Here is a 26,889-nt window from a genome sequence, read left to right on the forward strand (position 1 = left end):
CAACCTGATGAACGGGGTAATATGGTAAGAGTCCATAAGAGAATTAAAATCTGCATGCTGCCAATATGCTCCTACAGCACCTTTCACCCAGGCTCTGCTGAAATCCTTGTCTACTGAGGCCCTCTGCCCAGGGGACTGGAAACAGTTAACAAGAGCATGCTTATCAGGAGGAGATAATTTATTATGGAAGTCAGAATTTGCAGAGCATTGTCAAGCTACAGCTGAACTTAACTCAGCTCAGGGAATTCCTATAACTTATGACGTGCTTGCTAGAAAAGAAATCTACAAGAAAATAGGACAGCAATTGGATACTATTCCTCTTGCTCCTTAAGATTGTAAAAGATTTGCATTTAGCGTGCCATCAGTAAATTTTAAAGAACCTATGAAGAGGTATCATTGGCTTGTATTACCTCAAGGTATGGCAAACAGTCCGACTTTATGTCAAAAATTTGTGGCTCAAGCTGTTTTTAAAATTAGAGAGGCATATTCTTCTGTGTATATTATTCATTATATGGATGACATTTTACTGGCTCATAAAAATGAAGGGATTTTATTAAGTGCTTTTACGTGATTACTACAAGCCTTAAAGAATCTAGGTTTAGTAATTGCACCAGAAAAGGTGCAGACAGAACCACCCTATTTGTATTTGGAACATAAATTATATCCTCAGATGATTATGCCTCAAAAAATTTAATTAAGAAAAGACAACCTAAAAACTTTAAATGATTTTCAAAAGTTGTTAGGTGATATAATTGGCTAAGACCCCATTTAAAATTAACTACAGGAGAGCTAAAACTACTTTTTGACATTTTAAAAGGAGAGGCTGATCCTTTGTCAAAAAGGGAACTTACAAAAAAGCTCGTGATGCTTTGTAAAAGATAAAATTAGCTATTGAAAAACAACATGTTATTCAAAAGAATGGGGTGCATATATTTTGGCTACTGTTCATACTCCAACTGCTGTATTATGGCAAGAAGGACCATTATTATGGTTGCACTTGCCTGTGTCTCCTGTTCGAGTTCTGACACCATATTATAAAGCAGTGGCTAGTTTAGTTCAAATGGCTGGCACAGAATCTCGCAACTATTTTGGTAAAGAGCCCACCTTAGTTGGAGTCCCTTTTACCAAACAAGTAGATTGGTTATTTCAAAATGCAAATTGTTGGGACATAGCTTTTGCTCATTATTTAGGACTTATTGATAATCATTATCCAAAAGATAAATTACTTCAATTTGCCAATGAGCATGCTTTTGTATTTCCTAAAATAATTAAACAAAAGCCATTACCTCAAGTTCCAACAGTATTCACTGATGGATCTTCAAATGGAAAAGCTGTGTATGTACTATAGGGACAAGCTTTTGTTTTGCAAACATTGCCAGCCTCAGCTCAAGTTGTAGAATTATGAGCTGTTGCTGTAGTCTTTAAAAATTTGGCTTCTACCTCTTTCAACTTGTACACTGATAGCCATTATATAGCTAAAGCTTTACAAGTCCTAGAGACTATAACATATGTTAATACAGCTAATAAACAAATACAAGATCTATTTAGAGAGATTCAACAAAGTATTTGGAGCCATGTGCAGCCTTGTTATGTAGGACATATTAGAGCTCATTCAGGACTTCCTGGACCTTTAACTTTAGAAAATGATTTAGCAGATCTAGCCACAGGTTTAGTTGGATTAACTCAACAAAAATTGGCTCAAAATTCTCATGCATTACATCATCAAAATAGCAAGAGCTTAAGAAAACAATTTAATATTACCAGAGAAGCCGCTAGACAAATTGTAAGATCATGTTCCTCTTGTCCTGAACATTTTAATGTACCTCATTATGGTGTCAATCCTAGAGGCTTGACTCCCAATCATTTGTGGCATGGACCTAACTCATGTCCCAAAATTTGGGAAACTAAAATATGTTCATATAACAGTTGACATTTTTTCAGGATTTATCATGGCAACTCCCTTAACAGGGGAAGCCACCAAACATGTTATAAGTCATTGCTTAAAGTGGTTTGCTACAATTGTAGCAATACAATGGTATTCCTTCCATTAATATAAATCATAAAAAGGGCATTCTATATAATCCTCAAGGCCAAAAAATTATAAAACGAGCCCATGGATCTCTTAAGATCCAATTGCAAAAAATAAAAAAGGGGAGTCATAGCCCCAAATATTAATCATGCTCTCCTTACTTTAAATTTTTTGAATGTAGATATACAAGCCCATTCTGCGGCTGATCGATTGTGGCATCCTAATACCAAAGATAATTATGCCCAAGTAAAATGGAAAGATCTGATTACTGGAATATGGCAGGGCCCCGGCCCCATATCAATATGGGGAAGAGGGTATGTTTGTGCTTTTTCCACAGGACGCAGAAGGAGCCAGGTGGATTCCAGAAAGGCTGATACGGTTTGCAGGAGTTGTTCCCTAGAAGGAGGATGTTCCCGCTGCAGACAATTGTAAATTGTGCCCTGACAGAGACCAAAAAGCTGCATTGGACTTAAGCTCCTGACCCGCTTTTTGTTTCATTCTGCTCCTGGGAGAAGACATCATGAAGAGAAACCTCTTATACAATGGACTGGACTTGATTGTTCTGTTAATAAGGACAATTCTCAACAAAATCAAAAAGAATAAAAAAAAGAGGACTAACTGTGAAACTTTGGTCTGACTCTGGTTTTCAGCAGACCAAAACAAGCTTGCTTCAAAAAACTGTTGGGTGGCCCCATAACTGCCTATGTAAATTCTCCTTTTGTTTTGTTGTTTGGAAATGTTAACAAGATTCAAACTTTAATGTTTCTTGCCTTCAATGTAAACTAACAAACTGTATTTGTAAACTTTCAAATGGTTCTGATTGTTTGACAGCCTTTTACTATGGTTCCTGTGAATGTTTCTCAGACTTGATAATTTACGCAAGGAGTCACCTGCTAAGTCACTTTTATGGCGTGTTATTTTGCACTTGGCTTGTGAAAGGAGATGCGCTCCTATCGCTGACAACAAAACCTGCCTGAAGGCCTTTTAGTATGTCAAAGCTGAGCTGATCTGCATAAAATCATACCACAGTGTCTGCCCTAGCAGAGGTTGGTAGTCAATGACAGGTAAGATTTATATGGGATATATTCGGCCCAGCAATGGGGCATGAATGATGAAATTCATGTACAAAAAAGATATATCATTCAAGAGAAACAACCTAAGACAGGCACTTCTTCTGCTCCATAACTCTTAAGTTATGACCAATTTTAGAAATATAAAAAAGGAAGAGTTGTTGGGAGCCGTGCCTCTGGCAGCTGCTTTGATATTTAAATCTCAGCAGAGAGACTGCTTTTACCACGCCTTCACTAAGTCAGGGAAGAATCTGCAAGTCCATCTCCTTTTGTTTGTGACAGCAGGTGGGATAGGTTGTGAAGATCACACCTCTTCCCCAGGCTCCTGGTGAAAATTAACCCATTGTTCTGAGATGTTTCTACTCTGGCTCAATAACTCTACAATAAAAAGGCAGGCCAACAGTTGCTGCTAGTTTGCTGCAGAGGCTTGAGGCTTGCTGCTGTGGCTGTCGAGTCTGGACCTTCTTTAAAAAGCCTCCAGTGTGCTGTGTGTTTTTATTATTATTATTAATTTTAATCCTTACTCCTGACTCAAAAACCATTCGACTATGCTGGCTGGCTCTGGCACTGAGCCTTGAGAGGAGGAGATATGACAGAGACAGCCCTTTAGTACTGAGCATTCTACAGATTTTTAGTCTCAGCAGCTTTATCAATTTGGTTATCCGTTAATCCCATTTACTGCAAAAAGAAGCTTCTCTGATGATGGTCGAGGGATGAACTAATGTGTGTATATAAAAGTAAGAATTTAGGGGGCAGTTTATTATCACATCTATTAATTAGAATAATAGTATTTTGTTCTTTGCCAGGCCTATCACCTTTCTAGTCAGATATTCTTGGCCATGATAATGGCACCAGGCATAAATACTACTTTTTTTAATAAATATTAAGTCCAGGCAGAAAATGGTTGGTTATTCCCGTTATTTTCTTGTCAGTGTTACAACAGTGAGTGTATTTCCCTAGGCGTCCTTATAGGGTCCATATTTGGGTAAAATTGATGATTACTTTTTTCCGTTAGTGGTGTATATGACACCTTCCTAAACTGTAAAAGCTAACCAGCAGTGATGAGCTTCCAAGTGAGGATAAGTTTTATTCTCCATTTTCTATGAGACAGGTATATGGTGTCTCTAACAGGAGGGTCTTACCGTCAATGGACAGAAGACCCCAAGCATTACTGCCTTTTGCCTTTGTTTTGGTGGTCCTCCACTTAATTCTTAATTTTTCAGATACTTAATCTGCCTTATTTTAAGTACTCAACAGAACCAGTCATATGTGAATAGAATATCTACTGAAGCAGTAGTAAAAGGAAGAACATGATGTCATAACTGACCTCAGAAATCATTAGAATAATTAATATAAAGGAATGTAAATAAATTTTTGATACCAGCATGAAAACAATTCTGAAAAAATTTAAAATATGGACTATAGTATAGTGAAACAAACTTCTTTGTTGTTTTTGTTTTTGTTTTGTTGTTTGTTTTGTTCTTTCTTTCCTTCATTTTGATACAGGTCTCTCTTAATAGCCCTGGCTGTCCTGATACTTAGAGAAGGCTGCGCTCAAACTCACAGAAATCTGCCTGCCTCTATCTTCCAAGTTCTGAGATTAATGGCATGTGTTACCATTCCTGGCCCTAAAAGCAACTCTTTTGCTTGGTTTGTTTGTTTGTTTTTGAGACAGGGTTTCTCTGTGTAGTTTTGGCTGTCCTGGACTCACTTTGTAGAGCAGACTGGCCCAGAACTCACAGAGATCTGCCTGCCTGTCTCTCCCTCTCAGAGTGCTGGGATTACAGGCATGTGCTACCATGCCCAGAGCTGAAATGAACTCAACAGAGCACTGTCACTCATTAAAACCAGGTTATAACCATCTCTCCCAAAGAAAGGCAGCTACATCAGATGAATCACATAAGAACTCTTACCCATTTTCCATTTTAATATTCATTCTAATATTTTCAGTTATTGTAAAGAATATAAGCACTGTACTTGCACAATAATAATCCTGTCTATTATTAAGTTTTAACTTTCTAAAATAAATATAATTTGCATGATTATATTTAGAATCATTTGTATACCACTTAATTGTTAAGCAATGAGTTCCCTGGGGACTGAATATCTAAAAAGAAAAGGCTAGCATACTTTCACTGAATTTTTCTTCTCAGAACAAAGAAAACACAAAGAGGCCTGTTTTATCAGTAACTAGAATATTTTAACTCAGAAATGACACTGAAAATTATGTCCATTATCTCACTCCAAGAAGAGCAATCCAAATATCTATTTTTTTTCAAATTGTGTATTCCTTCCCAGGGAAGTCTAGATACTTAGTAGTGTCACTAAAACATACCCAGTGACTTTACTTATCTTGATAGAAAAGGAATTCAAGTGAGCTAACAACACTCCTTAGTTTTACCCAAGTATGCCAAGACCCTCTTCAAAAAGACATTTAAATTTTTGTTGCCGTCAGGTCCTGGACCAGTGAACTATATGGAAATTTATGCTATTTACTTTGTAGTCAGACCAAGCAGCGCCACTTGACCAATAACTGTACATACAAGACAGTCTGCTGCCTCTACTTCTTCTGTAAGATGATGTTCAGACTACAGAAGTTTTTTCAATGACTGTAAAGTAAAATGTCTGAATTCACTTCTGGGTTTGAAAACCCACCAATCCCTGAGCTTAAAACATCATCTATCACTGTACCTGCCCCAAGATCAGGACTTGAAATCCCACCAATCTCCACCCTGGAAAACTCCACCCCCAAGAAACACTATATAATGCCTGCCTTCCATTCAGTTCCCTTCTGCCTCTTGCCCAAGCAAAGGCAGCCACCCTTTTGTTTATTTGGTAGTAAATCTATTCTGTGAGAGTTCCTGTGCAATGTGACTTTATGCTCTTCCTTGGCTCCAGGAAAACTTTCCCCTCAGAGATGCAAGACTTCCTTTGAGGAAGCTTTTCCCTAAAGCTGTAACACAGTTATAATGACTTCTTCTGGGCAGAAGTTGACAGTTACTAATGTTAAATTTAGAAATAATGGATTTATATACATTGACACATTGCAAAATAGAATGCTTACATACTATGCAGGAAGACCTGGGTTAGATCCCCAGGTGGCACATGCTTGTAATCTCAGTATTCTGGAGTGATGGAGGTAGAAGGATCAGAAAATCCACAGTCATTCTCTATTACATAGGGAGTTAAGGCCATCCTTGTTAATATTAAACTGTCTTAAAATATTACTAATTAATTAGTTAATTAGTTAATTATATTTTAATTAAGTTTTAGAAAGGGACAGTGAAGTCAAGGCCTTGAACCCTGCTATAAATGTCATGTTCAGTCCTTGTCCCCACATTACCACTCAGTCCTCTCACAGTAAAGCTTTAAGATGTTGTAAACCACATTACCCAGAAATCCAAGCAGTGAGTTGCAGCTCATTGATCCCATAAAAATCCAGGATGGGGAAATAACTTTGTAGATATAGTCTTTGGGGAGGAAATTTCTGGGGGGCACTTTTTAGCAACCCCTCATCCCCGCCACCCTGTTTGGTTTCCTTAGTCTTAGTAGACTCTGTTTTCAGAGTCGTCAATGACTGATGGACAAAGCACTGGAGGTGGTTTGGAAAACTGAAGAAATCACAGCCTATGAAATCAGCCTGGGAACAGTAGTGTCCAGGTACCCTCCTCTGTCACCCGTTGCTCCTGCTCCCACCCCGTCCTACCAGCAGAATCTGATGGCCAGGAACAAGCAGAAGGACCAAAGTCAGGTAAATGCCACAACCTTTCCTATCCTCTGGACCTCACCAGAAGCCTGGTGATAGGCAGCTTCATGGTCCTGCAGCTCCCGATCTCCTATCATGGCCAGTGAGAGACTTAGTGGAGGGGTCTGTGTGTTTGTTTCCTATGTGCTGAAGTGTGTGAGAGTGGGCAGGCAGAGGGGTGGCAAGTACAGAAGCTTAGCGTGTCCACACATTATTACTTCAGAGAATCAAATCTGAGATAAACTCTAGAAGCAATGTTTAGCTGGTGTTTTATATCCTGGTTCTTAGACAGATGAGAGCTGTGGAGAGTTCTGATCAAAAGAGAGACAGGAGCATAGTGAGGATCTGGAAGAGCTCTGGAAGATTGGTCAGCAGAAAAATAAATTTTAAAAGTTTCTGAGGTATGTTGAGGTAGAGTGGAGATTAAATTTTTTATGGCCACCTAACTCTAAGACCTTGTATTAAAAATCGAGGCAAGACAGTCAACCCGAGGTTGCCTGTCTATCAATCAGGGAAGGGGTACAGGAAAGGTCTGAGCAGGTGAAATGACTTCATAGTCTGTTTTCTCCCTCAGGTTTCCATGGCTGCACAAATGCTTTTGAAACCAACACAGGCAAACAGAATGTATTTGGATCTCTTCGCTATCCTTGGTTCCCATTTATCTTAGGTTTTCCATTGCTGCCATAAAACACCATAACAAAAAGAAAATCTACTTGTGGATGAAAGAGTTTATGTGGCTTAAACTTCCATATCACAATCCATCATTGAAGGAAGTCAGGGGAGGAACCAACCTGGACACAGGAACTGAAAGATAGGCCATGGAGGAATGTTTCTTACTAGCTTACTTCCCACAGCTTGCTCAACTTCATTTATTATTCCATTCACATCACCTTCTTGGGAGTGGCACTAGCCAAAGCAGTTAGCTGGGCCCTCTCATATCTATCACCAATCAAGAAAATGCACCACAAACGTGCCTACAGGCAAATCTTATAGAGGCATTTCTCAATCGGTATTCCTTCACCCCTAACTATGTCAAGCTAGCATAAAAGTAAATAGGACACGACCCAAATTTTCTCTGGATTTGTGATTCTTAGGACTTGCTCTTCTCCCAGACTTTCTGTTTAGGAACCCTGGAGAATCACCAAAGTAAGAATTCTGAGTCCATTCTGTTACATAGGAGTTACATAGAGGGCTTCCTATTTAGGGTTACCAAAGGAAAGCATTGTGGAGTCTTACTGTGTGCTTAGATACAGATGTGGAACTGTTTGGAAGTGAGAAAGTTCAGAGAACTGCAGGGCTTTCCCTTTTCAGTTAGTAGCAGGCTGTTTAGTGTAGAGGCAGAAACCAGTTTGGCATACATAATGAAATTGATGGGAATATTGGGCTAAGAAAAGATTCCGTAAACAATCCTGTTTGGTTGACGAATGGAAAATGTGATGAATGGATACATGGATGAGCACAGTGACTTAAGAGAAACATTGAGAAAATGCCCAGTGGCACTAGGCCCTGATATCAACTCAGACTTAGAGAGCTTTGGAGGAAGATGGACTTGGATGTGTTAGAATTATATCAAGGTTCTTCAAAAATAAAGTTGTTGATTTTTTTTCATACTTTCTGACATTCCTGCTTTGCTAGGGCAGTGTGACCTTTAAGGACAGGGCTGTGTACTTCTTCTGGGAAGAATGGGATCTTTTCAGTGAGGCTCACAGATACCTGTACCTTGGTCTGATGCTGGAGGACTTGGCACTTACATACTAATTGAGTAAGTCTGTTATGCTCTGGGCTAGACTCTGTCTCTTTCCTTTTCCTTGGAAGCAGTTTTTCAGGTCTGAACCATAGGCACTCTTGCCTTCCCCAATTCCCAATGTAGCTGAACTGAGTATGTAACACTTCCCTCTGCTTATTGCCATAATACCTGTATCTTCACAACCTCATTGGTAGAAACTTGGGATTAATAATGTATAGTAATCACATTTTTTTCCATCAGGTAAATTCACAGTACTAAAGTTTGTTTCTTCGGTGTGTGTGTGTCTGTTGTGTGTAGAGTAATTTTAATTAAGAACATGGCTGCTCTGGCAAGAGATCACATCCAAAGGTCTTCTCTGTCTGTGTGATCTGGCTAGAATACAAACACTCCTTTAATCCAGGAGACAGAGGCAAGCAAATATTTGGGTTCAAGGCCAGCCTGCTACAGAGCAAAGTTCAGGTAAAGAAAAGCTTGTGTACCCAGCATGGTGGTACATACCCTTAATCACAGCACTCGGGACACAGAAGTGTGAAGATCTCTTGATTGTTAGTGCTGTTGAGAGAGAGAGTTGAGAGGAGTGCAGGGGAGTTTGCTCTTGAATCCAGTGCAGGTCAGCAGAGGCAGTTGAAGCCAGAGAACAGCACACAGAGAATGAAAGAGGAAGCCATTTTTACTGAGAGTTTTACGGAGAGAGGTAGAAGGGAAAACAAGCTAGACACCGGTGAAGACAGATGAGCCAGAGCGTGAGAAGGAACTAGAAGGTTAGATCATACTGCTAGAGTTAGAGGCCAACAAAGCAACTCAATGAGAACTCAGAGAACTCAGTGCTAGAAAGAGTGTGCTTATTCAGAAATAAGTCTCAGAGGTTGAAAACATTCTAGGCCTAGATTAGATTGCATGGAAGCTAAGAGCTTCCAGGCCTAGGCCTAGGTTAGGAGATGGAGGCAGTAAACCTCCTAGACGACAGTTCAATCGGGTGAATAAAAGTTACTTTATGGAGACCCCAAAATGGTGACCAACAGTGCATACCATATCTGAAGGGCAGAGGGTTGAAAACTCCAAAACTGGTGAGTAGATGGGTGGCTGAAGCCAGAGCATCAACTTTGAGGCTTCCCAAGCTACAAGGGACAACCTGTGAGCTGGGCAGATTAGATCCAGGCCCCTCTCCATCTCTCCCCACTCCCCCAGGGATATCTCTGGGTTCTGAGAGTGGTGAGCTATTGACCCCCTGCACTCTTGGCTGCACATTCCCTGACTCCAGGTGGTGGCAGTGGTGGCTGTGGCACCCCAGGTATGGGACTTCCTTACTCTAATGACTAAACAGGAGACCCAAATATGAGAGTAGAAAACTGTGGGCCCTCTGAGCTTACCACATAAGCCTGCGAGTAAGTTCCCAGGCCCTCTGCGCTTTCCACACATGCCTGCGAGTGAGTGCATCTGCAAGAGAGTGCCTATAGAGGTCCAGATCTGGGTTCCTCTAAGCTAGCAGCCAGACTTTGGATCCCTCCCACTGTAGAGATCCCTGGAATGGGACAGTATTCTCAACATTGAAGCCCCTGTTCTGTGGGTCTCCCAGTGGACTCCAGCCAAATAATTCCTGGAAACAATTCCTGGAGCCAAGATGATGCAGCCTAGGCAGATCTGAGTGCTTGGAGAACAATACTGAGACAGGCCTGTGAGCCACAGAGCCATTCAGGGTGCCCAAGCAGCCCACCTGAACCACAACCTGCACTTGTGCTCCTCTCTCACACGCCATCCTTCCAGGCAGGCACACTTCCACGCACACTCCTGCACTTGCACACATGTGACTATGACCATCCTCCCTTAGCTGCATCTGAAACATCAACACCCACTCTCAAACCTCTGGACCTCTCTCATCTTCCTAAAAAATACTCCAGACTCCAGAGACAGATAGACCCACTCTGCAGCACAGACTCAGAAATAAACATAGCATAGGCTATGGACCATCAGATGGCTAGAGGCCAGCCTAAGAATACAGGCAACAAAAATCAGGATATTATGGCTTCACCAGAATCTCCAAAAATCAACAGATATTCTATTGTAACTGAAACACAGGTAAATGATCCTAAATCTATAATTATGCAGTTATTCAAGGCACAGTAAGAGGAAATGAACAAAAAAAAAAAAAACCCCCACAGGCCATCATGGAAAAACAGGAATCCACATTCAAGCAGGTGAAGAAAGTTGTACAAGACATGAAAACAGAATTAGAATCAATAAAGAAACACAGAGAAAACCCTGGAGCTGGAAAACTTATAGAAGAAAGCAGGAATCACAAAGGTAAGCACCACCAACAGAACACAAGAGTTGGAAGAGAGAATCTCAGGCACTGGAGATACAATTGAAGAAATTGATACATCTCTCAAAGAAAAAATAAAATCAGAAAACTTATAAACACAAAACATTCAAGAAATCAAGGATGCTATGAATAGACAAAAATCTAAGAATAATAGGAATAGATGAAAAAGAAGATTCCAGATGCCAAGGTCCAGAAAATATTCTCAAAAAAAAAAATCACAGAAGAAAATTTTCCCAACTTAAAGAAAGAGATGTCTTTAAACATACAAAACGCTTACAGAACACCAAATGGACTAGACCAGAAAAGAAACTCCTCACATCACATAATAATCAAAACACTAAACCTACAGGGGGATCCAAGATGGCAGCGCTAGGAGGACACTCTTTCTGACCAGCAGCACAGCAGGATCTGCACAATGACCAATAGACAGAACTCTGGATCCTAAAACACCAGCGATTGTGTTTCCCAGGTGAGAGGAAACCCCATGGTGTGGGATTCAATCAGCTTCAGGTCATCCAGCTAAACTGCAGAAGAGCTCCCAGTCTCTCCAGGTCAGCAGCCCAGAGCCATAAGCCATTGCTGTGCTCTGATCACTGTCCCAGACTGAACTGTGAGCCCCACAACACCAGAGACTGGGATTCCAGTCAAGAGAAAACCCATGGTGCAGGAAGCAATTGGGACCGACCTTAGGTCACCCAGACAATCCCTGGAAATGGACCCAGCTCCAGCGGGTGCCCAGGCACCAGCCCAAAGTGGGGTGCACAGCCACCAGCACAGAGTCTTGCCTGCATGCCTGACTCACCATCCCAGACAGAACTGAGGGTGCCAGGACACCAGAGACTGAGTTTCTCTGTCATGCGGAAGCCCAGAGTAAGGGGAAGAGCAGGTGTGACCTCAGAGCACTCAGCCGACACTCCTCCCCAAAAAAATAGTTTTCGGGAAAAGTTTCTGGATTCCTGCAAACACCCAGGTGCCCAGTCGCCCAGTCACCAGCAAGGTGGAGCCATGCACCAGTGACTGCATGCTCTACTCACCATCCCAGATGGACCTGCAGATCTCAAAACACCACAGACTCGGGGAAAACATCAGGTCCAACCCTCAGGACACCCAGCTCCAGAAAAGCTTTTGAGTTCCCACAGGCTCTAGGCTCTGGCTGTCTACTGCATGCAGGAGTGCTGTGCTAGGGTACAACTAGGGTACTGGGGCACACCGCTCCAACCTCAGACCTACAAAAGTCTGAGAGCCATTGTAGCAGCCCTCAGATACTGTTCCAAAGAGCGACCAGTTATCTCTAGCAAAACTGACAAAACCATGGGACTCCATGGTTCTTCACAATGGCTGTGCCCAGCAAATACAGCTTAAGAGCAGCAGCAGCTCACTAAATTCAGAGCAAGAAACGCAGTAGCAGGGCAGCCATCTCCAGGATTTCTCCTAATGAGAGGAAAGCCTTCCTGAACACAACAGTTACCACACAGGTCCATATACCTGAGGTGAACTGTGACAATTCCCGAGAAGCACCACCATTCAGTTGACCATACCCAAAAAGCTGAGGAGATCTCATTCAGAACACTGCCAAGGGGATTCTTCCCACCCCAGGACTCCAGCAGGCACCAGAAATTAACAGACAACACCTGAGACAGCCAGATGGGTAGAGGATAGCATAAAAGCACAACCAACAAAAGGCAAAGCAGTATGGCATCCACAGAACCCAGTTACCCAGGGGCAAGTAGTCCTGGACACCCTAACATAAGTGAAATTCAAGAAGATGACCTTACATCCATGCTTATGAGGAAGTTAATGGAGCAACAAATAAAATGGGTAAAGAATGAGAGGAAGATAAAATCAAACAGATTATGGCCATTTGTAAAGAAATACAGGAAGATGCAGCCAAACACAGTTTGTGGCCTTCAGAAAGGAAATGATTAAATACTGAAAGAAATAAAAGAAACAGAGGATTGTTCAAACAAACAGCTGAAGGAATTGAAGGAAAATACAGTCAGACAAGTGAAGGAAATCAACAAAACGGTTCAATATAAGAAGTTAGAATTGGAAAAAATAAAGAAAACACAAACAGAGGAAATCATGGAGAGGGAGAACTTAGGAAAGCAAACAGGAACTACAGAGGTAAGCATAACCAACAGACTACAAGAGATGGAAGAACGAATCTCAGGTGTGGAAGATACAATAAAAGAAATAAATGTATCTTTCAAAGAAAATGTTAAATCTAAAAAATTCCTGACACAGACCATCCAAGAAATTAAAGACAACATAAAAAGACAAAACCTAAGAATAATACCAATAGAGGAAAAAGAAGATTCCTGTCTCCAAGACCCAGAAAATATTTTCAACAAAATCATAGAAGAAAATTTCCCCAACTTAAAGGAGAAGCCTATAACCATACAAAAGGCCTACAGAACACCTAATAAATTAGACCAGAAAAGAAAATCCTCCTGTCACATAATAATCAAAACAGTAAGTATACAGAACAATGAAAAAAAAATACTAAAAGCTGCAAGGGAAAAAGGCCAAGTAACATATAATGGCAAACCCATCAGAATCACACCTGATTTTTCAACAGAAACTATGAAAGCCAGAAGGGCCTGGATAGGCGTCATGCAGATCCTAAGAGAACACAGATGTCAGCCCAGGCTACTATACCTGCAAAACTCTCAGTCCTCATAGATGGAGAAAACAATATTTTCAATGACAAAAACAAATTTCAACAATGCCTACACACAAATTGAGCATTACAGAAGATACTAGAAGGAAAAATACAACCCAAGAAAACTAACTACTTTCAAGAAAACACAGGAGGGGCTGGAGATATGGCTCAGAGGTTAAGAGCACTTGCTGTTCTTCCAAAGGTCCTGAGTTCAATTCCCAGCAACCGCATGATGGCTCACAGCCATCTATAATGTGATCTGGTGACCTCTTTCTGGCTTACAGGCACACATGCAGGCAGAGTACTACATACTGTATAAATAATAACTAAATAAATCTTTAAAAAAAAAAAGCAAACACAGGAAATAAATAACCTCACTACAGCAAAAATAAAAGGAGCCAAGCACACAAACACACTACCACAACCAACATCAAAATCAAAGGATATAACAGCCACTGGCCATTAATCTCTAAAAATCGATGGACTCAACTCTCCAAAAAAAAGACACAGACTAACAGATTGGATGCATAAAAAAAAAAGGCCTAATTATCTGTTGCATACAAGAAACATACTTAAGTCACAAAGATAGACATTACCTGAGAGTAAAGGGGTGGAAGACCATTTTCCAAGCAAATGGACCCAAGAAGCAAGCAGGAGTTGCCATTCTAATATCTAATAAAATAGACTTTCAAGCAAAATTAATCAAAAAGAGAAGGGGAAGGACACTTCATTCTCATCAAAGGAAAAATCCATCAGGAGGACATCACACTCCTGAACATCTATGCCCCAAATACAGGAACACCTCTTTCATAAATGAAACATTATTAAAGCTCAAATCACACATTGATCCCAGCACCTTAATAGTGGGAGACTTCAACACTCCACTCTCACCAAGGGACAGATCATCTAGACAGAATCTAAATAGGGAAATAATGACACTTACAGAGCTCCTAAATCAAATGGAACTAATAGATATCTACAGAACTTTTCACCCAAACTCAAAAGAGTATACCTTTTTCTCAGCACCCCATGGAACCTCCTCCAAAATTGACCATATGGTCAGACACAAAGCAAGCCTCAAGAGATACAAGAAGATTAAAATAATCCCGTGTATCCTGTCAGACCACCATGGCCTAGAATTAGACCTCAACAACAACAGAAATAACAAAAAGCCTACACATTCATGGAATCTAAACAACTCTCTATTCAACGACAGCTGAATCAGGGAAGAAATGAAAAAAATAAATCAGAGACTTTCTAAAATTCGATGAAAATGAAGGCACAACTTACCCAAACTTATGGAACACAATGAAAGCAGTGCTAAGAGGAAAGCTCATAGCACTAAGTGCCTTCAGGAAGAAATTTAAGACATCTCATACAGACAAATTAAGGTCACACCTGAAAGCCTTAGGGAGGAAAAAAAGAAGCAGACACATGCAAGAGGAGTAGAAAGTTGGAAATAATCAAATTCAGGGCTGAAATCAATAAATTAGAAACAAAACAATTCAAAGAATCAATGAAACAAAGACCTGGTTCTTTGAGAAGATCAACAAGATAGACAAACGCTTAGTCAAACTCACTAAAGGGCAGAGAGAAATTATCCAAATCAGCAAAATCAGAAACAAAAATGGGGACATATCATACACAGAGGAAATTCAAAGAATCATCAGGTCTTACTCCAAAAACCTGTATGCCACAAAACTTGAATCTAAATAAAATGGACAATTTTCTTGATAGATTCCATTTACCAAATCTAAACCAAGATCAGGTAAATAGATTAAATGTTTTGTCAAGGAAATAGAAGCAGTCATCAAAAGTCTCCCTTCCAAAAAAAAAAGCCCAGGGTCAGATGGTTTCAGCACAGAATTCTACCAGACCTTCAAAGAAGAGCTAACACCAATACTCTTAAAACTATTCCACAAAATAGAAACAGAAGTAACATTACCAAACTCATTCTATGAAGCCATAGTCACCTTGATACATAAACCACACAAAGACCCAAAAACAAAAAAAGAAAGATACAAACCTATCTTTCTTATGAACACTGACGTGAAAAAACTCAATAAAATATTCTCAAACCAAAACCTAGAGCACATAAAAGATATCATCCACCACAATCAAGTAGGCTTCATTCCAGGCATGCAGGGGTGGTTCGATATATGGAAATCCATCAATGTAATTCACCATATAAACAAACTGAAAGAAACATCTCCTTAGATGTTTGAAAAAGCATTTGACAAAATCCAACACCCACTCAAGTTTGAAGTCTTGGAGAGATCAAGGATACAAGGCATTTAACTAAAGGTAGTAAAGAAAATATACAACAAGCCCATAGCCAACGTCAAACTAAACAAAGAGAAATTTAAATTAATCCCTCTGAAACAAGTTAGGAGCCTGCCACAGAGGGCTTCTGAAAGGCTCTGTCCTGTAGACTATCAAAGCAGATGTTGAGACTTATGGCCAACTGTTTGACAGAGTACATGGAATCTTATGAAAGAAGAGGGAAATAGTAAGATCTCGAGAGGACAGGGACCACACAAGGAGAGCAACAAAACCAGAAAATTTGAACACAGGGGTCTTCCCAGAGACTCATACTCCAACCAAGTACCATGCATGAGGATAACCTAGAACCCCTACACAGATGTAGTCCATGGCAGTGTATTATCCAAGTGGGTTGCATAGTAAAGGGAAGAGGGACTGCCTCTGACATAAACTGATTGGCTTGCTCTTTGATCACCTCCTCCTGAGGGGGGAGCAGCCTTACCAGACCACAGAGGATGACAATGCAGTCACTCCTGATGAGAACTGATAGACTAAGATCAGAAGGAAAGAGAGGGAAACCTGCCCTATCAGTGGACTTGTGGAGGGCCATGCATGAAGAAGGGAAAGAGAGGATGGGATTAGGAGGGGAGGAGGGAGGGGTTTATGGGGGGATACAAAATGAATAAAGTGTAATTATTAAAAGTTAAAAAAATAAAAAACAGAAAATAAATAAATTTTTAAATTAAAATAAAAATAAAAATAAATTAATCCCTCTGAAATCAGGGACAAAGCAAGGTTTCCCACTCTCTCAGTATCTCTTCAACATGAAGTACTTGAAGTACTTGAAGTCCTAGCTAGAGCAATAAGACAAATAAAGGAGATCAAGGAGATACAAATTGGAAAAGAAGAAGTCAAAGTTTCACTATTCTCAGATGATCTGATAGTATACATGATCGACCCCAAAAATTCTACCAGAGAACTCCTTCAGCTGATAAATGCCTTCAACAAAGTGGCTGGATACAAAATTATTTAAAAAAAAAAAAATAAGTACCCTCCTGTATACAAAAGACAAAAGGGCTGAGAAAGAAGTTAGGGAAAGGAGGAGGGGCAAGATGGCGGCGCCGGGAGGACTCTCATTCTGAGCAGCAGCACAGCAGGATCAGCACAGTGACCAGCAATCAGAACTCTCGGCCATAAAACACAGTCATTGTGTTTCCCAGGTGAGAGGATACCCCACGGAGGGGGATTCAATCAGCTTTTAACTCACCCGGCTAAACCGCGGAAGAGATCCCGGTTCCGCCAGACGCTTGGCTGCCAGCCCCCAGCCCCAGCCCCAGCCCAGAGCCACAAGCCAGTGTCTCTGGTCACGGTCCCAGACTGAACCGTGTGCACCACACTATCAGAGACTGGAATTTTCAGTCGAGAGATAACCCCAGGGTACAGGAAACGACTGGAACAGGCCTTAGGTCACCCAGACATCCCCTGGAAAAGACTCGGGGTCCATGGGCACCCCAGGAGCCAGCCCGGAGCCAGAGCCGGAGACCCAGGTTCCGGCATTGAGCCCTGCCTGCCTGCGCGCTTGACTCGCTGCCTGAGATAGAACTGTGGGCACCAGGGCACCAGCGAATGAGTTTCACTGTCCAGTGCAAATACACAGGGAGGGAAACGGCTGGTCTGATTTCAGAGCACTCAGCCAACACCCCCAACCTGAAAAGGTCCCCGGCTGGAAGTCCTTACTAGAGCAATAAGACAGTTGAAGGAGATCAAGGGGATACAAATTGGAAAGGAAGAAGTCAAATTATCACTATTTGCAGATGATATGATAGTATACGTGAGTGACCCCAAAAACTCTACCAGGGAACTCCTACAGCTGATAAACACCTTCAGCAAAGTGGCCGGATACAAAATTAACTCAAAAAAATCAGTAGCCTTCCTGTATACAAAAGACAAAAGGGCTGAGAAAGAAATTAGGGAAACAACACCCTTCACAATAGCCACAAATGACATAAGGTACCTCGGAGTAACCCTAACCAAGGAAGTCAAAGACTTGTATGAAAAAAATTTCAAGTCTCTGAAGAAAGAATTAGAAGAAGATATGAGAAGATGGAAAGATCTCCCATGCTCATGGCTTGGCAAGATTAACATAGTAAAAATGGCCATCTTACCAAAAGCAATCTACAGATTCAATGCAATGCCCATCAAATTACCAACACAATTCTTTACAGACCTGGAAAGAAAAATTCTCAACTTCATCTGGAATAACAAGAAACCCAGAATTGCTAAAACAATCCTCTACAATAAAAGATCTTCCGGAGGTATCTCCATCCCTGATCTTAAGTTGTACTATAGAGCAACAGTCTTAAAAACTGCATGGTACTGGCATAGAAACAGAATGGCGGATCAATGGAACCAAACAGAGGACCCAGAAATAAACCCACACACTTATGGACACCTGATCTTTGACAAAGACGCCAAAACCATACAATGGAAAAAAGATAGCATCTTCAACAAATGGTGCTGGTCTAACTGGATGTCTACATGTAGAAAAATGAAAATAGATCCATACTTGTCACCCTGCACAAAACTGAAGTCCAAGTGGATCAAAGACCTCAACATAAAACCAGACACATTAAATTGGCTTGAAAAAAAAAGTGGGAAATACCCTAGAACTCATTGGTACAGGAGAAAACTTCCTGAACAGAACACCAACAGCACAAGCTCTAAGAGCAACAGTCAATAAATGGGACCTCATGAAACTAAAAAGCTTCTGTAAAGCAAAGGACACCGTCATCAAAACAAAGTGACCACCTACAGATTGGGAAAGAATCTTCACCAACCCTTTATCTGACAGAGGACTCATATCCAGTATATATAAAGAACTAAAGAAGCTGAAAAGCAGCAAACCAAGTAATCCACTTAAAAAAATGGGGAACAGAGCTAAACAGAGAATTCTCTGTAGAGGAATACCGAATGGCAGAGAAGCACTTAAAGAAATGCTCAACCTCATTAGCCATTAGGGAAATGCAAATCAAAACAACCCTGAGATTTCACCTCACACCCATGAGAATGGCCAAGATCAAAAACTCAAGTGACAACACATGCTGGAGAGGTTGTGGAGAAAGGGGAACCCTTCTCCACTGCTGGTGGGAATGTAAACTTGTACAACCACTCTGGAAATCAATCTGGCGCTTTCTCAGACAACTAGGAATAGTGCTTCCCCATGATCCAGCCATACCACTCCTAGGCATATATCCAAAAGAGGCTCAAGTACACAAAAAGGACATTTGCTCAACCATGTTTGTAGCAGCTTTATTTGTAATAGCCAGAAGCTGGAAACAACCCAGATGCCCCTCAACTGAAGAATGGATGCAGAAATTGTGGTACATCTACACAATGGAATATTACTCAGCAATGAAAAATAAGGAAATCATGAAATTTGCAGGTAAATGGTGGGATCTGGAAAGGATCATCCTGAGTGAGTTGTCCCAGAAGCAAAAAGACATACATGGTATATACTCACTCATATAGACATACAACATAGGACAAACCCACTAAAACCTGTGCATCTAAAGAAACTAAGCAAGAGAGAGGACCCTAACTAAAATGTCCAATCCCCATCCGGAAAGGCAAAGAGGATGGACATCAGAAGAAGAAGAAAACAGGAAACAACCTAGGAACCTACCACAGAGGGCCTCTGAAACCCTCTGCCCTACAGACTATCAAAGCAGATGCTGAGCCTGATGGGCAAGTGTTGGGCAGAGTGAATGGAATTTTAGGTAAGAACTGGGAAATAGTAAGAGCTGGAGAGGACAGGGTCTCCACAAGGAGAGCAACAGAACAAGAAAATTTGAACACAGGGAACCTCCCAGAGACTCATACTCCAACCAAGGACTATTCATGGAGATAACCTAGAACCCCTGCACAGATGTAGCCCATGGCAGTTCAGTGTCCAAGTGGGTTACATAGTAATGTGAAGAGGGACTGCCTCTGACATAATCTGATTGGCCTGCTCTTGGATCACCTCTCTCTGGGGGGGAGCAGCCTTACCAGGCCATAGTAGAGGACAATGCAGCCACTTTTGATGTGAACTGACAGACTAAGATCAGAAAGGAGAGGAGAACCTCCCCTATTAGTGGACTTGGGGAGTGGCATGCAAGCAGAGGGAGGAGGGAGGGTGGAATTGGGAGGGGAAGAGGGAGGGGCTTATGGGGGATGCAGAATGAATAAAGTGTAATTGATGAAAAATTTAAGAAAAAAGGGAAAAAAATAATTTAAGAACCTTAAATGACTTTCAAAAGTGGAGGAAAACATGGAGTTAGTCAATTTGCATGGAGCATGTCTCGCCCCTGGGGGCAATGGTCTCCTGAACCTACTCAGACCTCGGACACCACCACTGCTAGTTCTAGAACTGACGCAGGATGTTCCAACGAGGGGGTTAAGGCTTCTCATAATATTTTCTATAAGCCCACACCTGTTTGTCTATATCCCCCATTTTTATTCATTATTAGCCAGATAGAGCCAAGTAATTGTGGTGATGATACTTGCTTTTTTTGCCCAATGCTGGAATGCTAGTAAATTTAGGTATGCCCTGGTTACTCGCATGCCTCACTGGGTGCCTGTGCCCGTTGATGCCCCTCACGCTATGACTCTCTTCAGACAGAAAAGGGATCTTGGAACTACAGCCACCATTGTTACTACCATCTCATTGGCGGCTGTTGGAGCTCCCACCGGGGCATTAGCCATGAGTCATACTGGGCAGACTGCTCAGACCCTGAACAATCATTTAGCCAATGTAGCTCATGCCTTAGTTGTACATAAAGGAATTAATGCTCAACTAAAAGGAAGCTTGATGGTGTTCAATCAGAGGATTGACCTCATGCAGGAGCAAATTGATACCCTATGGCAAATCGCTCAACTTGGCTGTCAATGAAAATATGCTGGACTTTGAGTCACTAGCATATAACATGAGAATTTTTCCTGTGCTGCAAATCTGTCTAAACAATTGTCTAGCTATATTTTAGGTAATTGGACTGGAGAATTTGATACTACGATGGAGCAGCTGAGAGTGGCCATTGTCACAGTAAATTCTACCAGAGTGGACGCAGGACTAGCCACAGGATTATCACCATGGATTGCTGCAGCCATGAATCATCTGAAGGAATGGGCGGGCATGGGAGCGTTAGCAGGCCTTCTGGTGTTGGTCTCCTTGGTTTGCCTGTGGTATATATGCAAGATTAGAGTCTCACAACAGTGTGATGCAGCCATGATCATTCAGGCCTTCACAGCCATTGAAGCAGGACATTCTCCCCAAGCATGGTTGGATACCATAAAAAGCTAAAATGTTATGCTCAGGATGCGAGGCTAAGCACTGCACTCAGGGTCAGCCGCTTTGGACCCAGAGAAGAGCATGTCTGGTTGCATGTGGGTTGATGCCCCAGGTCCCGCCTCTGAGAAAAAGGTATCAGACGGGTCTGATGCTCTTTGGGTGGATGACACCTAAATGAACATCGGTACAAAGTCCCAATTTATTTCTAATATCAGAGATCAGACCTCTACTCTTGCCTGATGCGTCTAAAACAAAAAGGGAGAACTGTAGAGAGCTGCGGAATGCTATGCCTTAAAGATGGAGCTGGTTTCTGCCTTCCACCTTCCCGATGGTGAGTGCTCTCTGTCACGAACAATTCCACATTTGGCTAAGGCTGAGGATCTGGCTTGCTTCCATGTATGTGGACCTATCTGCATTGCCCATGTGGCACGCCTGGGTTGGCTACCCAGAGGCTATTTAAGCTGTGGGCTGGCTTTCCCCAGGGTTGGAGGATTGTTCAAGGTTCCTGAATAAACTGCATTGAAAAAAAAAAAAGAGAGATAAAAAAGCAAAAAAAAAAAAAAAGATCAGAAAGGAGAGGAGAACCTCCCCTATCAGTGGACTTGGAGAGTGGCATGCATGCAGAAAGAGGAGGGAGGGTGGGATCGGGAGGGGAGGAGGGAGGGGCTTATGGGGGGATACAAAATGAATAAAATGTAATTAATAAAAAAATTTTAAAAAAAGAAGTTAGGGAAACACCTTCACAATAGCCACTAATAACATAAAGTACCTTGGTGTGACTCTAACAAAGCAAGTGAAAGACCTGTTCAAAAAAACTTCAAGCTGCTCCTCTTCCAAGATGGTGGCAGCTAGTGTGCAGCTTAGCTGAAGGGGAGAGGACCGGCAATGCGGAAATTGGTGAGTGAAGGGGCTGATCAACCCAGAACAGAGTTATCTAGACTTCCAAGAAGAAAGAGACTAACCATGATCTGAGTCCATCTAGAATCTGGTCACGGCAGACTCCTCCGGGAGGAGACACCCCGAGAGGTGATCCCCAGGCACTTCCCAGCACCCAAAACCCTACTCCCTCTTCGGAGGAGGCAGGAGGCGTCCAGCAGAATCTGCCACAGACCACATTGTCTGTACCCCAGCCCCAGCGAGAGCTGCAGCTCCCACCAAAAACACACACACACACACACACACACACACACAAACAAACAAAAAAAAAAAAAAAAACAACAAAACCCGAGATCGAGGCTGAGAAAACCCAATCCTTTCGGGCACTCCCCCGAGAACAAGAAAGCCACCATAACCCTGCCGCCGCGAAGCAGAAGGATAGAGAGGCACACAGCGGCTTCACACTGCCCGGACTCCATTGCTGCTGGCTGCTCCTAGCAAACAAACTTCAGCTCGGGATCTGGGACCGTGGTCATTCAACACGTCCTGAGACTCTCTCGGGTCCAGTGCAATAAGGTCTAGCACCAAGTCCTATAAACAGCACCACCCCCCCAACCCCTGGCAGAGAAACCCTGGCAGAGATCGGGACAGAAAAGTCCCAACCCCTTCTGGCACTCCCCTGAGAGCACTGCCATAAGCTTGCCCTAGCGGACGGGAAGGTCAGAGGGGAAGGACAGAGAGGCAGCCTGCCATAGGACACAGCACCCCCTCTCCAGCTCACCCAGCGGCCCCTGGCAGAGAAACCCAAGCCCTGGATCTGAGGACACTCAACCCTACCTGATACTCTCTCGGAATCAGCAAAAAGAGGTTCTACCGCCAGGCTGCTTCTGGCAGAGAGATCTGGGCCCAGGATCTGGGATTGAGAACACTCAACCTAACTCTTTCCTGTGCTACCTAGGGACCAGTCAACATAACCCCTCCTGGAAGAGGGAAAGGACAGAGAGGCAGCACACAGGAAAGGTAGATACCGAGTCCTGCGGCCACAGTGACACAGAGCTGACTGTTAGCCTACCTGCGCATTTTCCACAACAGGACTAAATCAGAGAGTAGAGAGAAATCACAGAGTAGGACCTGTGCGTTTCAACTGGGCCTGCAAGAGGGTGAGTGAGCCTTCTAGGGAGAGTTTGCCCCAGACCCAGGGCCTCTCCACAGAAGCAACCAGACGAGATACCTGCCACCCACACCCCTAGTGTGGGCATCATAAGGATTCTTGGGATAGCGACCCCAACATTGAAGCCTCTGCCTTGTGGGTCCACCAGTAATCCAGGCAAACAATCCCTGGATCTCAGACAGAACTGCATAATAGTGGCCTGCAGGCAACTGCAATAGTCAGAGAATCCGCACATACACACTGCACCCGCTAAAAGCGCATGCAAATAGCACCGGCGTCACATTCCTTACTTAGGCAAAACTGAAACCACAACGCATACTCCCAAACCAGTGAACCTCTCTCATCTTCCTGAAAAAGCAGTCCAGAAAACAGAAAGAGATGATCATAGCCCAAAACTACAAACTCGAGAAACAAACAGTGAGGGTTATAAATAACCAGATGGCTAGAGGCAGACGTAAGAACACAGCCAACAAAAATCAGGACATAATGACCTCACCAGCAACCCCACAAAACAATGGACACTTCAATTCACTAGATATACAAGAAAATGACTTCAAAACTATGTTTCTCCAGCTATTAGAGGCCCATAAAGATGAAATGAACAAAGCCCTCAGTGAAATAGCCAAAGAAATCGAGACGAACAAAGAGGAAAGAAATAGAGCTCTCAGAGAAATGACCATGAAAATTGAGGCAAAGAAGAAATGAACAAAGATCTCATAGAAATACAGACAATTATAGCCAAAGAAGTAGAGACACAATTAGTGATACATAGAAAGGAAAGGGACAAAAAAATAGAAGCTGTCATTGAAAAGCAGGACTCCACATTCAAACAGATGAAGGAAATGGTGCAAGACATGAAAACAGAATTAGAATCAATAAAGAAAACACAAATAGAGAAAAACCTGGAGCTGGAGAACATAGAGAAAAGATCAGGAACTACAAAGGTAAGCATCACCAACAGAATACAAGAGATGGAAGAAAGAATCTCAGGAGCTGAAGATACACTTGTGGAAATTGACACATCTCTCAAAGAAAAAACAAAATCAGAAAAGTTCCAAACACAAAACATCCAAGAAATCAAGGACACTCTGAAAAGACAAAATCTAAGAATAATAGGAGTAGAATAAAAAAGAAGACATCAGGCTCAAAGGTCCAGAAAATATATTCAAGAAAATTATAGAAAATTTTCCCAACTTAAAGAAGGAGATGTCCATAAACATACAATAGGCCAACAGAACACCAAGTAGACTAGACCAGAAAAGAAATTCTTCACATCACATCATAGTCAAAACACTGAACCTACAGAACAAAGAAAAAAATTCTAAAAGCAGCAAGGGAAAAAGGCCAAGTAACATATGAAGGTAGACCTATCAAAATCACACCAGATTTCTCAACAGAAACTATGAAAGCCAGAAGGGCCTGGACAGAAATCACACAGTCCTTAAGGGACTACAGATTCCAACCCAGACTACTATACCCAGCAAAACTTTCAATCAACATAGACGGAGAATTCAAAATATTCCATGACAAAACCAAATTTAAACAATATCTACATAGTAACCCAGCTCTACAAAACTTACTAGAAGGGAAAATCCAAACCAAAGAAAACAACTACATCTAAGGAAACAGAGGAAATAGATAACTACACAACAAAAAACCAAAAGAATACAAGCAATGAAACTCAGTGACACCACCAACCCCACATCAAAAGTAACAATTGTTGGTCACTAAAATCTATCAACATCAACGGACTCAACTCCCCAATGAAAAGACACAGACTAACAGAATGGTTGTGGAAACAGGATCCAACATTCTGTTGCATCCAAGAAACACACCTATGCAACAAAGATAAACACCACCTCAGAGTAAAGAGCTGGAAAAAGTTTTTCAAGCAAATGGTTCCAGAAAACAAGCTGGAGTAGCCATCCTAATATCTAATAAAATAAACTTTCAACCCAAGTTAATCAAAAAAGATAAGGAGGGCCACTATATTCTCATCAAAGGAAAAATCCACCAAGAGGACATCACAATCTTGAATATCTATGCCCCAAATACAAGAGCATCTACATTCGTAAATGAAACAATATTAAAGCTTAAATCACACATTGATCCTAATACCTTAATAGTGGGGGACTTCAACACTCCACTCTCACCAAGGGACAGATCAACTAGACAGAAAACAAATAGGGAAATAAAAACACTTACAGAGTCCCTAAATCAAATGGACCTAATAGACGTCTTCAGATCTTTTCATCCAAACTCAAGAGTATACCTTCTTTTCAGCACCGCATGGAACCTTCTCCAAAATACACCATATAGTTGGTCATAAAGCAAGCCTCAACAGATACAAAAAGATTGAAATAATCCCTTGTATACTATCTGACCACCATGGACTAAAGCTGGACCTCAACAACAAAAGAAATAACAAAAAGCCGACACACACGGAAACTGAACAACTTGTTACTCAACGACAGCTGAGTTAAGGAAGAAATAAAGAAAGAAATTAAAGACTTCCTAGAATTCAATGAAAATGAAGGCACAACATACCCAAATTTATGGGACACATTAAAAGCAGTGCTCAGAGGAAAATTTATATCACTAAGTGCCTTCAAGAAGAAATTTGTAAGCACCTTAATGGCCCAACTGAAAACCCTAGAAGAAAAAGAAGCAGATACACACAAGAGACGGCTGGAAATAATCAAACTCAGGGCTGAAATCAATCAATTAGAAACAAATAAAACTATTCAAAGAATCAATGAAACAAAAAGCTGGTTCTTTGAGAAAATCAACAAGATAGGCAAACCCTTAGCCAAACTAAAAATTAGAGAGAATCTATCTAAATCAGCAAAATCAGAAATGAAAAGGGTGACATAACTACAGACACTGAGGAAATTCAAACAATCATTAGGTCATACTATAAAAGCCTATATGCCACCAAATTTGAAAATCTAAATGAAATGGACAATTTTCTTGATAGTTTCCATCTTCCAACATTAAGTCAAGATCAGGGATACAAGGCACATATCTAAACATAGTAAAGACAATATACAGCAAGCCTATAGCCAACATCAAACTCAATGGAGAGAAACTTAAATCAATCCCTCTGAAATCAGGGACAAGACAAGGCTGCCCACTCTCTCCATACCTCTTCAACATAGTACTTGAAGTCCTAGCCAGAGCAATAAGACAACTAAAGGAGATCAAGGGGATACAAATCGGAAAGGAAGAGGTCAAAGTGTCACTATTCGCAGATGATATGATAGTATATATGAGCGACCCCAAAAATTCAACCAGAGAACTCCTCCAGCTGATAAACACCTTCAGCAAAGTGGCAGGATACAAAATCAACTCAAAAAAATCAGAAGCCCTCCTGTATACCAAAGAAAAAGGGCCGAGAAAGAAATTAGGGAAACAACACCCTTCACAATAGCCACTAATAACATAAAGTACCTTGGGGTAACACTAACCAAGCAAGTGAAAGACCTGTTTGAGAAAAACTTCAAGTCTCTGAAGAAAGAAATTGAAGAAGATATCAGAAGATGGAAAGATCTCCCGTGCTCATGGATTGGTAGGATTAATGTGAAAATGGCCATCCTGCCAAAAGCAATCTACAGATTCAATGCAATTCCCATCAAAATACCAACTCAATTCTTTACAGACCTTGAAAAAAAGATTCTCAGC

The sequence above is a fragment of the Meriones unguiculatus genome, chromosome 6 (assembly GCF_030254825.1).
Source record: "Meriones unguiculatus strain TT.TT164.6M chromosome 6, Bangor_MerUng_6.1, whole genome shotgun sequence".
Classification (NCBI taxonomy): Eukaryota; Metazoa; Chordata; class Mammalia; order Rodentia; family Muridae; genus Meriones; species Meriones unguiculatus.